Source organism: Dendrobates tinctorius, unplaced genomic scaffold, assembly GCF_039654945.1.
Source record: "Dendrobates tinctorius isolate UK_male_01 unplaced genomic scaffold, ASM3965494v1 ptg000087l, whole genome shotgun sequence".
In the NCBI taxonomy this organism is placed as follows: domain Eukaryota; kingdom Metazoa; phylum Chordata; class Amphibia; order Anura; family Dendrobatidae; genus Dendrobates; species Dendrobates tinctorius.
The window spans coordinates 1,560,180-1,575,731 of record NW_027361755.1 but is presented as its reverse complement, the minus strand read 5'-3'; the positions used below and the strand labels follow the sequence as shown (position 1 = coordinate 1,575,731).

Here is a 15,552-nt window from a genome sequence, read left to right as displayed (position 1 = left end):
TGAGAGTTGAATAATAGAGTAATAAGATAATAATTGTCATCTGTATTATCTGTTAAACTGTTCTGGCAAAATACTAATATACTAACTGGCTGTGTACTGGTGTACTGTGTAGCACAGAGTCTGGGATAGACTCTGTGCAGTGGTTATTTTGGATTGGCAGTAAATTTGTATAAGGCTGTGGTTTTTGGTTGCTCTGGTTTTCAATGTTTCTTGTTGTTTAAGAAGTTGGCTTTGGTGTTCTCGGAGTGTCAGTGGACACTGCTGTAGGTTAAAGTGTCAATCAAATCCAAAGTGCAAGATAGTCAGGCTGTGTGAATCCTTGTACATATGTCTATGAGAACCTCTGAATAAGATGAGAGATGAGTAATTGAGTATAAAAAAATCCCTGAATGAGCACGTATGAATGAATCATCACACATCATTTTTTGTGTCAAGAGATTTGTTACCTTTCTAGTTGTGGTGGAATCCCGGACAAATGCGTTATAGATATTTCAAATCTACATCTGAGACTGAATGAATTGAGTAATGATATAGCTCGTGTTATATGTGGCATTACATTGTAAAGTTTCCTGAATGCATTTGGCCAGAAAAAGGGCAAGACTCAGTTAATCTCATTATACAGTTATCTGCTCTTACAGTGAAATCCCGTGATTTTGAGTTTCTTTGTAGAAATTGATTTTGATAAGTCTAAAGAACTACGGAATTCTGTGAAGGACGCATATTCTGATGGGAGGGGGGAATGATGCAGCTGCGCAGTTTTTCTTCTCCCTTCGCTCTTATCTCTGCTGAGTGTGAGCTGTGCTCAAAATTCTCTGTAATTCTATCCGTAAGGTACGCGCTGAAAGATTTGTGCATTTTAAAGCAACAGTACTTAATTGAAGTGGAATGAAATTTTGTAAGTTGGAAGATTGAAAGTAAAATATGGTGCCTAATTTAGAAAGAAATTGTAAGTGATTGTTTGGTCATTGTAAGTGATTGTTTGGTCATTAATGTGTTTTGAACCTGCTTCTAGTTGTGTGATTGATTTGTATAGCAAATTGTGGATCAACAAAGGAGGTAGCCGACTGTATGGCTGATAAAGTAGGTCAGAGGCCTATCACACCTGGGCCTTCTTACTTTAGTCAGTGGGTTTTTTTGTTGTGGGTGAGAGGCGAGGGCAAGGAGCCCTCTGGATATACCTTGGCAGGCTCGCTCTGACTTGCTACGTGTGGCCGCCCGTAGATATGGTTAGGCACACTAGAGGGGCATTTCAGAATAAAGGTGAGCTGTCTAAAGTTGAAGTAGCCTTCCCACAACAATCCATGGAGCTGGGCTGGAAGGATACAGGCCTGTTCCTATTCTAGCCAGCTGATCTAACGGGTGAGAGGCAGAGAGCCTTCTCGTTACATCCTGTAGGTCTACTGGGTGAGAGGCAAGGAGCCTTCCCGCTACACCTTGGCAGGCTCGCTATGACTTGCTACATGTGGCCACCCGTAGATATGGTTAGGCACACTAGAGGGGCATTTCAGAATAAAGGTGAGCTGTCGGTAGAAAAAGGTTGAAGCCATGGCAACTTTTTCTGTGTACAGTATGTGCCCCCAATGGGATCCAAGACAGCTGTGCAAATTGTAAAAGACAGAGAAGAAAGGAAGCAGTGAAACAGGAAACAGGTTGGACCAATACTGAAAAAGGCAAAAACACCAGAGTGTGAATGTTTGGATGTACAAAAAGGCACAGACGAGGGAAGAAAATAGCAAGTGAATAAATGATGTTTGAGAATGTGCAGCAGTATGGAAGGTGTATTATGAATGTTTTGATTGACAAAGTGTAACCAGAGACCCAGACAAAACAGATGGACTTGTAAACACTGTGATCAGACTCAGACAAACCCAGACTGAATAGCTACTTGTGTGACCTGTGCTACTGACCTAAGCGAATTGCACTAAATCCTATCCAGACAAGATCATAAGAAGCTGACATAATAGTGTGGATAGTGGGGACATTGACCTTCGAGGAGTAAGCTGACAGTAGACATTAGACGACCAACCCCATCAGGACCTAGAAGTGCGACTAGAATAAGAAAGATGCAGGTGTATTATCCCTGGAGCCCCTCTGACCAGCTAGCTTTGTTGAAGCAGTTGCCTGACCCTGAGGACCAATCATTCCCGTTTTACAGACTCATAAAGGAAATACAGCAGACATATAAGTGTACCTGGGCAGACCTAGAGAGGTTGGTGAGTTTAAAGGCAGGTGACGCACTAAGACATATAATTAAGACACACACAGATGTGACAAAGAATCAGGCTTGGGGCATGGATGATAAATCTGCATGGTCTGGGGAGACGTACTGTGAGTCACTAAAACAGTGGGCTACAATGGAACAATCAGAGCAGTCTGTACTCCTGACTAATGTGACACAGCAAAAAGGAGAGAGGGTAGAGATGTACTTTGGACGGTTACAGCTGAAATGGGCAGACATGGGGTACATTGGCATAAACCCACTTGATGTTAGAATACTGGTGAATGCATTCATTGACGGTATGAACAAAGACTTACGAGACGCAGTACAGACAGCCAGACCTGAATGGAGATATGTAGATCCGAAAAGACCTCCTTAAGGTAGCTAAAGAAGTTGAGCAAACAAGGACAATAAGACAACCTGTCATGTATGCTGGAGCACAAGGAAAAAAGTGGAGACGTAATAAGGGACCTAAGGACATAGAAACAGTGAGGTGCTGGAATTGTGGTACTTACAAAACTTATTGTTAGTGACAATACCCCTATGAATTTACTGGGAGCAGATGTGCTGAGTGCGATCCAGGCCATCATACAGTACTCTCCTGAGGGTATTACAGTCACAAGTCCCCTCTCAGATAAACATTTGTGTAAGATTGCGGCAATGGTGTATATGACAAAAGCGGTGAAACTAACACCTGACACCAAAATGCCTGAGGATGAAGAAATGGGACAGGTGCCAGACACTGTTTGGGCAAGGGGGAAAAATGATGTGGGTCGGTTGCCCATTCCCCCTCTCATGATTAAATTGAAAAAAAAAAAAGGAACCACTCCTCCTTGTTTTAAGCAATACCCCTTGAGCCTAGCCAAATCAATTGCCCCGAGCAGAGATATTAGAGAGTATGTTAAGGCAGGGGTTCTGGTGCAAAGAATCCCCCCCTGGACTGCAAAGATCTTCCCCCTGCGACACCACTTTGTATCCCATTAGGAAAAAAAAGACTCAAGGGTTTGCTGACACTTACAGAAAGGTTCATGACATAAGGGCTATTAATGATGATACAGTGAGTGTGACCTCAATCGTCCCTAACTCACACACAATACTGTCACAGATCCCAGTAATGTCAAAATGTTTCACAGTCATTGATTTAGCAGGTGCATTTTTCTCTGAACCCCTGCACCCTGACTGTCAGTATCTTTTTCCTTTACTCATAAAGGTGAACAATATTGTTGGACAGTCCTCCCACAAAGGGGGAAAGAAATCCCCTGCCATCTATTCAGCAGCAATGGCAGGGATCCTTGAGTAGTGGCAATCACCTCATCCGCTGATTGTACTATTACAGTACGTGGATGACCCTAAGGGTTGCAAGGCCTCACGTGACAAATTACAGTATTACAAACAAAAGGTGACATTTGTTGGGACATTATATTGCCGAAGGTACCAGACACCTGACAGGAAACAGGCAATTCAAAATCTCCCTCTACCCAGGTCACATCAGCATCTATGCACTTTCCTAGGTTTAGTGACCTACAGTAGGCCTTGGATAAGGTCCGCTTCACAAATATTCCAACCACTTTATGACTGCTTGACATCAGACCCGGGACCTGACGTTTCTTTTGACAATCTATTCCCCACATGACATCCATGCCATACTCGTACAAGTTCAACCAAAACATCTGTCTATGGCCAGACAGCTCCGACTTGAGTCTGCTCTACTAATTCCTGAGTATGTCACCCTCAAAAGATGTAACGTTCTGAATCCAGCCACCCTCCTGCCTGTGGATTCAGAAAAGGGGGAATTGGTGACCGTATTAGCGAGAGAGGAAGGATACTTTTACATGACGCATGAACATGTCTGTATAGAACTGATGAGTCAGGAGACAGTTGGGTTTGCATACATTGATGAAAAACCTGTTCCTAATACAGACTTTGAGTTTCTTTTTTGCAGATGGCTCCAGATACCACCAGGATGGACGATTCTGCACTGGATATGCAGTAGTATCCTCACATGAGGTAATACGAGCGGAACCACTCTCTCCTCACATGTCGGCGCAAGAGGCAGAGTTGAAGGCACTCACTGAGGCGTGTAGAGCCGCTGCAGGTAAAGTCGCTAATATTTTCCAACCAAGTCTGGTGAAGGAAGGAGCTATTGAGTGGAGTTCCTTGCAGCTCAGGGGAGCTCTGGTGTAAAGTCTGGTGAAGAAAGGAATTTCAGAGAAGGGTTCCTTGCATCTCTGACAATGCTTGGTGTAGGAGCAGCTATTTAAGAGGAAAGCTGCATTCTGGTGGTTGACTCTGTTGCTGGGAGCAATAGCAACAGAGCAAAGCTAAGTGGTGTTATCCCTGTTTGTGACTTCCCTTATGTGTGTTTTAGTGCAGTGGTGGGATTAGTTTCAGGTCAATTCACTAGAAAGGGCTAGGTGCAGGGCGAGCTAGGGATTTTTAGGTATCCTGCTCGTCGCCGGGTGCGGAACCCGCTTAGGGACCGTCAGTAGAGTAGAGACACTGACTCAGGGGAGTGTAGGAGGTCTCCACGTCCCCGTTCCCTATCGCAGGGCCCTCCATTGTATCGGTTTCCCTGGTGTTTCCCTTTATTATTTAAATTCACCCTGCTGGAGGCGGCGTATCCAGATTCACGTGTAATACTGAAATTCGCCTGCTGGAGGCGGTGTATCCGGCTGCATGTTATATTATTTAAATTTGCCCTACTGGAGGCGGTGTATCCAGGGTCACGTGTGCCATAGAAATTCGCCCTACTGGAGGCGGTGTGTCCAGCCACACGTTGACCATCACAGGTGATGCATAAATGTGCATTTCTCACTTAAGGGTTTGTAATAGACCTTGATGTTTTTAAAAGGCAAAAGACCACAACAGATGTAAGATGATTCTGTAGGTGGGAGCCATGTGAGAGAAACATACAAGGAAAAGAGGGAGTGACATTACAGACAATTAATTTAAGACTGAACTAGAGGTAGATGACTGATAATATACTGGGGGTTGACTAAAGAAATAGATAACTTATTTGTACTACATGTTTTTGGCACTGTATGTGCTTTGTATATTTGTCATGGATATCCTTTATTAAAATTGGCTCACAGCCAAAGAAAAAAATCCACATGGTATTTTTATTTTTTATTTGGTATTTTTATTTATGAGGTCATTCTTTCAATTTTGTTTGTACTATGTTCAGCATTCTTGGTTTTTAAAAGGAACTGTTTTATCTTTTCAGTCCACTAAATGTTGGATTGGGGCGTGGGATGTGTAATTAACATTTTGCTTGTTTGCAGGAGTGAACGAAGAAACCTTTGGCCATTTAATTACTATGTAAATACAGTGCATAGTAAATAGTTAATTTATGCAGTACTAAATATTATCTACCTAAATTTAGATGATATTTTATGACTTTTATTTTTGAGTTTTTAACATTTTTATTTTTTTTGGGAGCTCCCGTGCAAATTGGGTTTTGAAGAACATATACACTACCATTCAAAAGTTTAGGGTCACTTAAAAAAAAAAAAAAAAAAGGACATTTCTAACAAAAAGTTTTTTTCCAATGAAGCTGACATTTAATGATTCAGAAATACACTCTATACATTGTTAATGTGGTAAATGACTATTTTAGATGCAAACATCTGGTTTGTAATGCAATATTTTCAGGTGTATAGAGGCCCATTTACAACAACCATCACTCCAGTGTTCCTATGGTACTTTGTGTTTGCTAACTGGGTAAGAAAGCTAATGGATGGTTATAATACCCTTGAAAACCCTTGTGCAAGTATGTTAGCACAGCTGAAAACAGTTTGGCTGATTAGAGAAGCTATAAACCTGACCTTCCTTTGAGCTAGTTGAGAATCTGGAGCATTACATTTGTTGGTTTCATTAAACTCTCAAAATGGCCAGAAAAAAAGAACTTTCCTGTGAAACTCGACAGTCTATTCTTGTTCTTAGAAATGAAGGCTATTCCATGCGAGAAATTGCCAAGAAACTGAAGATTTCCTACAACGGTGTGTACTACTCCCTTCAGAGGACAGCACAAACAGGCTCTAACCAGAGTAGAAAGAGAAGTGGGAGGCCCCTCTGCACAACTGAGCAACAAGACAAGTACATTAGCGTCTGTAGTTTGAGAAATTGACGCCTCACAGGTCCTCAACTGGCATCTTCATTAAATAGTACACGCAAATCGCCAGTGTCAACGTCTACAGTGAAGAGGCGACTCAGGGATACTGGCCTTCAGGGCAGAGTCGCAAAGAAAAAGCCATATCTGAGACTCTCTAATAAAAGGAATTGATTAATATATGCAAAAAAACACAGGCATTGGACAGAGGAAGATTAGAAAAAAGTGTTAAGGACAGACAAACCCAAGTTTGAGGTATTTGGATCACACAGAACAACATTTGTGAGATGCAGAACAGCTGAAAAGATGCTGGAAAAGTGCCTGATGCCATCTATCAAGCATGGTGGAGGTAATGTGAAGGTATGGAGTTGCTTTGGTGCTGGTAAAGTGGGAGATTTGTACAAGGTAAAAGGGATTTTGAATAAGGAAGTGTCACGGTCACCGTTATAGTTGTCAGGAGTGGCGTGACCGGCAAGCGTCAGCGGACCCTGTGCACGTGATGAGACACAGGGGGCTGATTACTCTCGGTGGCCGGGCATGGGCGCAACATCTGATGTCAGAAAACCGGACCTAGGACCTGCGGGAGGGGAGGAGCGACGGAGAGGCGCTCATTGCCCGCAGGACCTTCCACCATGTGACCGCACGTCAGAGGAGGGGGCGGAGCTTACCTCCGGGACTCAGCGGTGCAAGCAGGGGACTCTGCTACACAGGGGTTGAACCGTGGCAGTAGTCAGACGAAACAGGGGGGTCATACACAGATCGAGCAACGCAGTACAGAATCAGAATGTCAGAGGATAGTCAGGTGAAGCCGAGGGTCAGACACGGGTCGGGCAACGCAGTAGAGAATCAAAATGCAAGAGAGTAGTCAGGAGAAGCAGAGGGTCAAACACGGGTCAAGCAGTACAGTGCCAAATCAGAAACCTAGAGACGTAATCCAAGTCCAGAACAGACAAGAGGCACTAGCGATACAGGGTCGGCCATGCTCAAGTTAGGAGTATAAACGACAGGGAGGGGTGCTCACCTGCAGCTATAAAAACCCTCCCTGGCCCCAAAGAGAGGCTCTCCCTATTAACCCCTGCACCATCTGTCCAGAATCCTGAATAAACCATGACAGGAAGGCTATCACTATTTTGCAATGCCATGCCATACCCTGTGGACAGCACTTGATTGGAGCCAATTTCATCCTACAACAGGACAATGACCCAAAGCACACCTCCAAATTATGCAAGAACTATTTAGGGAAGAAGCAGGCAGCTGGTATTCTATCTGTAATGGAGTGGCCAGCGCAGTCACTAGATCTCAACCCCATTGAGCTGTTGTGAAAGCAGCTTGACCATATGGTACGCAAAAAATGCCCATCAAGCCAAAGCAACTTGTGGGAGAGGCTTCTGGAATAATGGGGTGAAATTTCTCCAGATTACCTCAGCAAATTAACTGCTAGAATGCCAAAGGTCTGCAATACTGTAATTGCTGCAAAGGGAGCATTCTTTGACGAAAGCAAAGTTTGAAGGAGAAAATTATTATTTCAAATAAAAATCTTTTTTTCGAATCTTGTCAGTGTCTTGACTAGATTTTAAATTCATTTGATTAATAAAAGTATGAGTTTTCATGGAAAACACAAAATTGTCTGGGTGACCCCAAATTTTTGAACGGTAGTGTTCATTAAAGAATTGATTTCAGTGAATGTTCGTTAATGTTGGTCTTTTATTCTTGGTATAGCTTTGCACCTACACCTGTATAGAGTATTAGCATGCAATACAATTGTGTGGTTACCCAAAGTATGTTTTTGTTTATATGTAAATAAGAATCTCTCCTGCTTACTGAATTAATGCATTAGGTGAAGCCAGGGACAGTGTGTTGATGTAATGTGTATGTTATGATGTAAAAATAATAATTTGCTAGAATTGGGTTAATAGCATATTGGCTTGGGTTCTGTTTTCCTTAAAAAATATAGAAACATGTAATTGTGCTGATTCTGATTAGTAGTAACATTATTTTGTGATCTCAATTAACATGATTGTACTGGTAATTATGATCATCATTATTATGCAAATGTGATTGACATGAATTTGATGTGTTTGATATTCTGGAGTTATGATTTATTTCAGTATGTATAAGTCCATACATATTATCTAGAATATAAATATTTGCTACAGTAGAAAATTTCAAAAATCGTTCTGGGCAAAGTTAATTTGGACCATCAAACCTACAGTGATTTTGTTATATTCATTTGATTAAGGCTAATTTCACACTTGCTTTTTTTTTGCAGCGCGTTTTTAGTGCAAAAAAATGCATAGAAAAAGCGCATACAAACGCTGCGTTTTTTTCAAGCATTTTTATGCGCATGCAGGAAAAAAACGCGTTTTTATGCATTTGTATGCGTTTGCGTTTTTTTTTTTTTACACATTTTTGGTCCACACCCAAAAAAAAACAAAAAAACATTCAACAACACACAAGACCAATGGGACGTCAATGTCGGTGTGGTATGTTAATATATAGACCCTGTCTACAGTATTCTTCAGATTTGCTTGATTCTTCTCGTGTCAACATGGATCTGCGCTGGAAGAGTTTTCACTTCAACTTGGATTTGGACATCGCGATGGCTCAGGCGTATGCAGTTGCTTGCCATGAACAAAGGAAGAGAGAGAGGCTGCGAAGACGGCAGCGGCGGCGTATGTGGATACATCCGATTGTTGAACTCCGGGAGAGCCGTGGGGCATACCACACCCTCTACAGTGAGCTACAGGCAAACCCAGAGAAATTTACAGATTATATCCGGATGTCCCAAGAAAGCTTCAGGGATTTGCTTGCTCGTGTCCAACAATCCATCCGGAGACAGGACACACAGCTCCGTTGTGCGATTCCTCCTGAGGAACGGCTACTGGTGACATTACGATACATAATATTTAAAAACCAAGGGGTGCGGTCTGATGGGTTTTTTTTAAATTTAGTATTCAAAACCTTGGGTAATTAGTTTTCGTGAATGTAATAATATTTTATTTTATAGTTTTACAAAATAATATACAGAAATATTACTTTTACTTCTTTCTCTGTTCACAGATTTCTGGCGACTGGAGAAACCCTATCTTCACTACACTTCCAGTACCGTATTGGAATCTCTACCTTGTCTGGAATTGTTGCGGACACCTGCCGGGCTCTCTGGAATGTTCTTTGTCCAGAATTTATGCCCCTCCCTGCCCACTGCTGAAAAGTGGATGGAAATTGCTGACAAATTCTGGACAGTATGCAATTTCCCCAACTGTTTGGGAGCTGTTGATGGTAAACACATATGGATCATCAAACCCAAAAGAACAGGATCTGAGTACTATAATTACAAAAAGTACTTTTCAATAGTACTCATGGCCATTGCGGATGCCGGATGTATGTTTGTAGCAGTGGACATTGGAGCAATTGGCCGTGGTAATGACTCACAGGCTTTTAAAAACTCAGACATGGGCCGGAGGTTGTATGGCAACCAATTTAATTTCCCTATGCCACGGCCTCTTCCTCACACCGAAGCTCCGCCACTGCCCTTTGTAATGGTTGGGGATGAGGCTTTTCAAATGTGTGCAAACTTACTGAAACCCTACTCCAGCCGGGACTTGGACCACACCAAAAAAATATTTAATTACAGGCTGACCAGGGCCAGAAGAACTGTCGAGTGTGCTTTTGGGATTCTTGTCTCAAGATGGCGAATTCTCGGCACAGCCATAAATCTTAAACTTCAAACGGTCGATGAGGTGGTGAAGGCATGTGTGGTTCTACATAATTTTGTGATCGCTAAAGAGCACCCGACCTTTGAACTGGACGATGATGCTCCTAACCCATTGCCTGAATTCACTCAGCACCCTCTCAGGTCATCCGTTGAAGTTGGCCAAATGAGGGACCAATTTGCGGCCTACTTTATTTCTGATGTTGGACGGGTGCACTGGCAAGATGAAATGGTGTAATAATGTTCGTTTGTTTATGTTAATAAAAAACCTTATTTGATACCAGTACCGAGTGCACTATGTTTTTTACACTCCAATAAAATAAAAAACTTCACATGTATACCTGTGAATTCATGATGTTTATTCACCTGCGCAGGTAAATACACAATTTAAAATGCAGCATCGCTAGTCTGCGTTAAATATATAGCAAAGCTGCAGGTTAAATATGATATGTGTATTAACATGGGCATATGATTGATAAATAGTTCTGATTATGACAATGAGCGACTTTGTTTGGATCGGATTTCATGAAACCAAATTAGTTTAAAATAAAACTTGTCCAACCAGTGGAAAACAAGTTGGAGATTCATTCATTTTGAATGAAAGAAACTCGCCTTTTTTTTCACCGAGTTTCACCAGTTTGTGTTTCTGGAAACCAGGTGCTAGTTGGTAAAACGCTAGTTATTATACTAGGCCTTGGTATGTAACATATTAACAGATTACGTTTATTTTACACTTATACTAGGCCTTGGTATGTAATATACGTTTATTTTACACTTATATTAGGCCTTGGTATGTAATATACGTTTAAGGCCTTGGTATGTAACATACGTTTATTTTACACTTATACTAGGCCTTGGTATGTAATGTACGTTTAAGGCCTTTTATTTTACACTTATACTAGGCCTTGTTATGTAACATATTAACATATGACGTGTATTTTACCCATTAGTGGATTCTAAACACACAAGTATGTTTTTAATTACAAGGTATATCAATAATCCCCCTTGCCTAGAATCACCTTGCCTAGAATCACAATAAGTGACATGAGGATGGTAAAAACAGCCAATCCTCCAAACACTTTTTATGACACCGTGCAAAGTTTAAGTTGCATTGTGTGTACGGCGCAGTGTGTGTGAGCGGCGCAAAAAACATTAATCAAACTTTGTTATGGTGAACCAGAAATTGTAAATTTATTTTGAAACAGAAATATTTAAAAAAACTTTATTTTTTTCTGCGTTTGGGGCAGATGGATGCAAGTTGGGGGTGTGCAGGGAAGATGCAGAACTAACTGTTGAAGAAGGTGTTCTAGGGGAAGGGGCCAAAAAACTTGTGGGGGAAGGGAGTCCAGTTATGGGACTTGCAGTAGAAACAGTTTGAGATGAAAGAGGTTCAGGGACATTGGTACAAAGTGCTTGTATCCACAAACTTGACTGCCTGGACCTACTTGGGCCCAATGCCCGCCTTGAATGATGTCGCCTTGTACTTGGGGCAAATATAGAATGTAGGTCCCCCGTCTGCAGCTGTGGCTGCTGCTGCTGTGGCTGCTGCTGCTGTGGCTGCTGCTGCTGTGGCTGCTGCTGTGGTGGCTGCTGCTGATGCTCTGTGGTGGCGGTGGCAGTGCTCGTCCTTGCAGGAGGACTGGTGGCGGCAGTGATGGTCCAAGTTTGTGGAGTGGTGGTGGCAGGGCTACTACATGTTGTTGTAGCGGCAGGGCTGTTCCACATTTGCGGAGTGGTGGCTGTGCTCCAAGCATGCATGGGGGTGGCGGTGGTGCTCCAGACAAGAGCAGCGCTTGCCATGGTGGTGTTGGTGAACTGACCAGCTGTACTCAGACTTGTGGTGGTGTAACGGTGGGTGTCCTGGCTTTGAATAGAGGTGTCCGTGCAGTGGTATGCAGCACAAGTCGGTAGTGAGGTGAAGCGAGTCAATGGTGGCACAGGTGGAAATGCCACTACTGACTGCTGCCCGTACCGATTATGCTGCATAGCCTGCACAAAAGCATTGTTGCAGGCCTGAAGCACATTCAGCTGTTGCTCAGGACTAAGGTGTTCTGCCATGCCCTTTTCAATCTTACTAAAAAAATGGTGCACTGGTCTGTTGAGGTCGGCCTCCAGACGGTCAAGGCGCTGTTCGACAGAATTGAAGCGGTGTTCAAAATAGTTAAAACCACGTTCCATGAGTGCAAAACCGCTTTCAACTCTGTCGGACAGCGACTTGAGGCTGGCATTAAAGGCCTCGCTCAAGTGCATAAACTCGGGCAAGATATTCCTGTCCAAGGCCCTCTGCCGCTGGCGGGTAGTAACCAGTGGCAGAGACCTGGGACAGGGGAACACCTGATGGCCCAGCTTCCTGGTCACCAGCTGTCTGTGTGACTGACCTGCAAGGTGCCTCCTGGCTGTCGGATGGCTGGGACGGGTCAGAGGACGTCCGATGAAGGACCGCTCCAGGGCCAGGTTGCAGGGTGCTGCTCCAGGTGCTGTTGAAGAAAGGAAAATCATTACTATCATGCCTTTACAAGAAGCATCAGCTGTGGATTAGAAAATCACAGATTAAAAATAAAAAAAAAAATTATAATACATACCCTCTGGTGGCAAGGACAGGTCTTAGGAACTGCAACGCGTGATAGTAACGGTATCGGGTTCTTGTCCTTGACGCAGATCCACTGCGAACCTGGCCCTCAGCACGAACATCACTGTTGAAGTGGTCCTTGATCGAGCCCCAACGTGATCGGACTTTGTCCACTGTTGGAAAAAAAAACAACAACATGTCACTTGTGTTTTTGATGCACGACATATGCTATCACTAAACCCAACAGTGCCATCAAGGACAACAGTCACTGCGGCACAATACAGCAATACAATACTCAAAGCAGTCACTGTAGAGCCCGATGACACTGTTGGGTTTCCTGCTAGAATATATCTAGCACGAAACCCAACAGTGACATCAAGGACAACAGTCACTGCGGCACAATACAGCAATACAATACTCAAAGCAATCACTGTAGAGCCCGATGACACTGTTGGGTTTCCTGCTAGAATATATCTAGCAGGAAACCCAACAGTGACATCAAGGACAACAGTCACTGCGGCACAATACAGCAATACAATACTCAAAGCAGTCACTGTAGAGCCCGATGACACTGTTGGGTTTCCTGCTAGAATATATCTAGCACGAAACCCAACAGTGACATCAAGGACAATAGTCACTGCGGCACAATACAGAGCAGGGAAATACTTACTAAACGCCTTTTTGGAGGATGCAGTGGCGCTGTCCCAGCCATCCATCAACGCTGCGATCACCTCATTCCGTAGCCGCCGGGTCACCACATTGTCCTTGTACGGCCGGTCACGGCTGTCCCACAACGGGGCACGCTCCTGGACCAGGCTGATGAGCTGCTCATTATCCAGGTAGACGTCTTCATCCCGTTGTGGAACCTAGACAAAACACATTCATTAGAATAATCAAATTTAAATTGAATAAAAAGTTACAAAAAAAATACAGAAAAGATGAAATATAGAAGATATAAAATAAAGAACATTACAAATCATTTGATACATACATTCCGCATCACCACCGGGACTTGGCTTCGCTGCTCCTGCTGTTCGCCCTCAGTAGTCCCGTCCGCAGAAGATGACGATGTCTTAAAAAAAAAAACATAAGAGATTTGGAGTAGCAGCAGATATACTTACCAGATGCACGAAAATAATCACCTCACGGTCTGCTTGCGCAATTCCTGCCGTGATGGGGAATATTCTGATTCCGAAGACATACTGCATGTAAAAATAATAAAAATAATTAGTACATACACAATTTAAAAGGACAGGCATACGATGTAATAATACTCACATTCTTGACGCTGATAGAAGATGGGTTCGTTGCTGAATGTCTGCTCTCCAATCTGTCACTGTAGTTGTGGTACAGTGTTGGCAGACACCTCCTTTATATAGACTTTTTTTGGACTTTAGAATTTTATAACTTGTCTAAATAGTGGACACCAAAAAAAAAAACGCAGCGCTAAAAAAACGCATACATGCGCATGCCAGTGCACACGTATGCGCATCCATAGGCCATAATGGCCTTTTTCAGCGCAAAACGTGCGCATACGCTTTTTTGAAGTGGTTGGGCGGACCAAAAAATGCAACATGTAGCGTCTGGAAAATAAAATTGCACACCACAAAAAAACACAGCGCACGAAAAACGCATACGTGCGCATGCCAATGCGCACGTATGCGCGCCCATGTTAAATATAGGGGGAAAAAGCGCATGCGCACGTATGCGTTTTTTTCCAGCGCAAAAAAAACGCAAATGTGAAACCAGCCTAAGGGGTGGAAAAACAAGCCACCAGAACCGAGTTATCTTGGACAAGTTAATCTATCTTGGACTGTTGCTTTGGACTGAGTTAGCTCTGCCAAGACTTTGGAACTTTTTCAAGTATGATTTTGAATTTCACTTTCCCACAGTGTCTGTGTCTTGTGCATAGACTGAAGATGTCCAATCGAGCACTGAGACTGAGCCCAGCTGATGCTTCTGCCTGAAATGAAGAGCTGCAGCAATGGATGAAGGGACTCTTATACTCAGCCATGGACACCTGCACTCCCCTCACCCATTGCTTTGGAGAAACGAGGGGTTAATGTTATAAAGGGCAGGGAAGATTGCTCTTTACAGTCTGTTCTTTTGCTAACCGGGAAACTTGTGAAGTCACCCCGTGGTATTTAGGCGAGGTGATGAGGTTATAATAATCCCCGTGCGTCCTTGCAACAGAGATATATTTAGATTTGTGGTCTAAGAAGATCCGAAGAAACAAGATTTCTGCAAAGACATTTGATATTTCAGTACCTATTGGTCCAATGTTTGTTTTTTCCCTTTTAAGCCCAGGATGTTGTTTTTTACCAAAGTGGTTTTCTATTGGTAGCAAATAAATAAATCTCAATAAATTATAAATGGTATAGTTTAGTGGCAGGTTAATTAAAGTGATTGAAAACCAGGGTTGGAATGTATAGTATGAGTTATTTTTAATGATTTCAACACTCCAATTATTTTACTAAATATTGATATGGTTTAATATATATATACCATATATATCCAACAATGTAGACCAGCTCACTCCTGTGAACCACCTGGAACCTCAGCTGACCTGGTTAACTCCTTTGTGCCTGGATCTGGATGTAGGAGTCCATCCATACAAATGTGAACAACGACAAAGCAAAGTCCAGCAATAACGTGAGCAATCCAGGATGCTGTTAAAAAATTTTTTCTTTCTTTTTATTCATAAATCCATTAAAATGCAATGGTCCAAGCAGTTGTTTTGGTGAACAATCAACAAGTGGGACACAATAGTGAAGTTGAATGAAATTTATTGGTTATTTAAAATTTTTGTAGAAATACAAAAACTGAAAAGTGGGGCGTGCAATATTATTCGGTCCCTTTACTTTCAGTGCAGCAAGCTCACTCCAGAAGTTCATTGTGGATCTCTGAATGATCCAATGTTGTCCTAAATGACTAAATATAATCCA

The 15,552-nt window shown here is 42.7% G+C and overlaps 1 long non-coding RNA gene across 1 annotated transcript in view; it reads left to right on the top strand.

Moving 5' to 3' along the window:
- The first annotated feature begins 4,124 nt into the window (after nt 1-4,124).
- LOC141098145 (uncharacterized) overlaps nt 4,125-15,552 on the top strand; it is a 93,481-nt gene continuing 82,053 nt past the window's right edge. Inside the window, exons 1-2 of the long non-coding RNA XR_012234159.1 lie at nt 4,125-4,313; nt 15,134-15,259. This is a non-coding gene — a long non-coding RNA (uncharacterized lncRNA). The remainder of the gene's footprint in view (nt 4,314-15,133; nt 15,260-15,552) is intronic.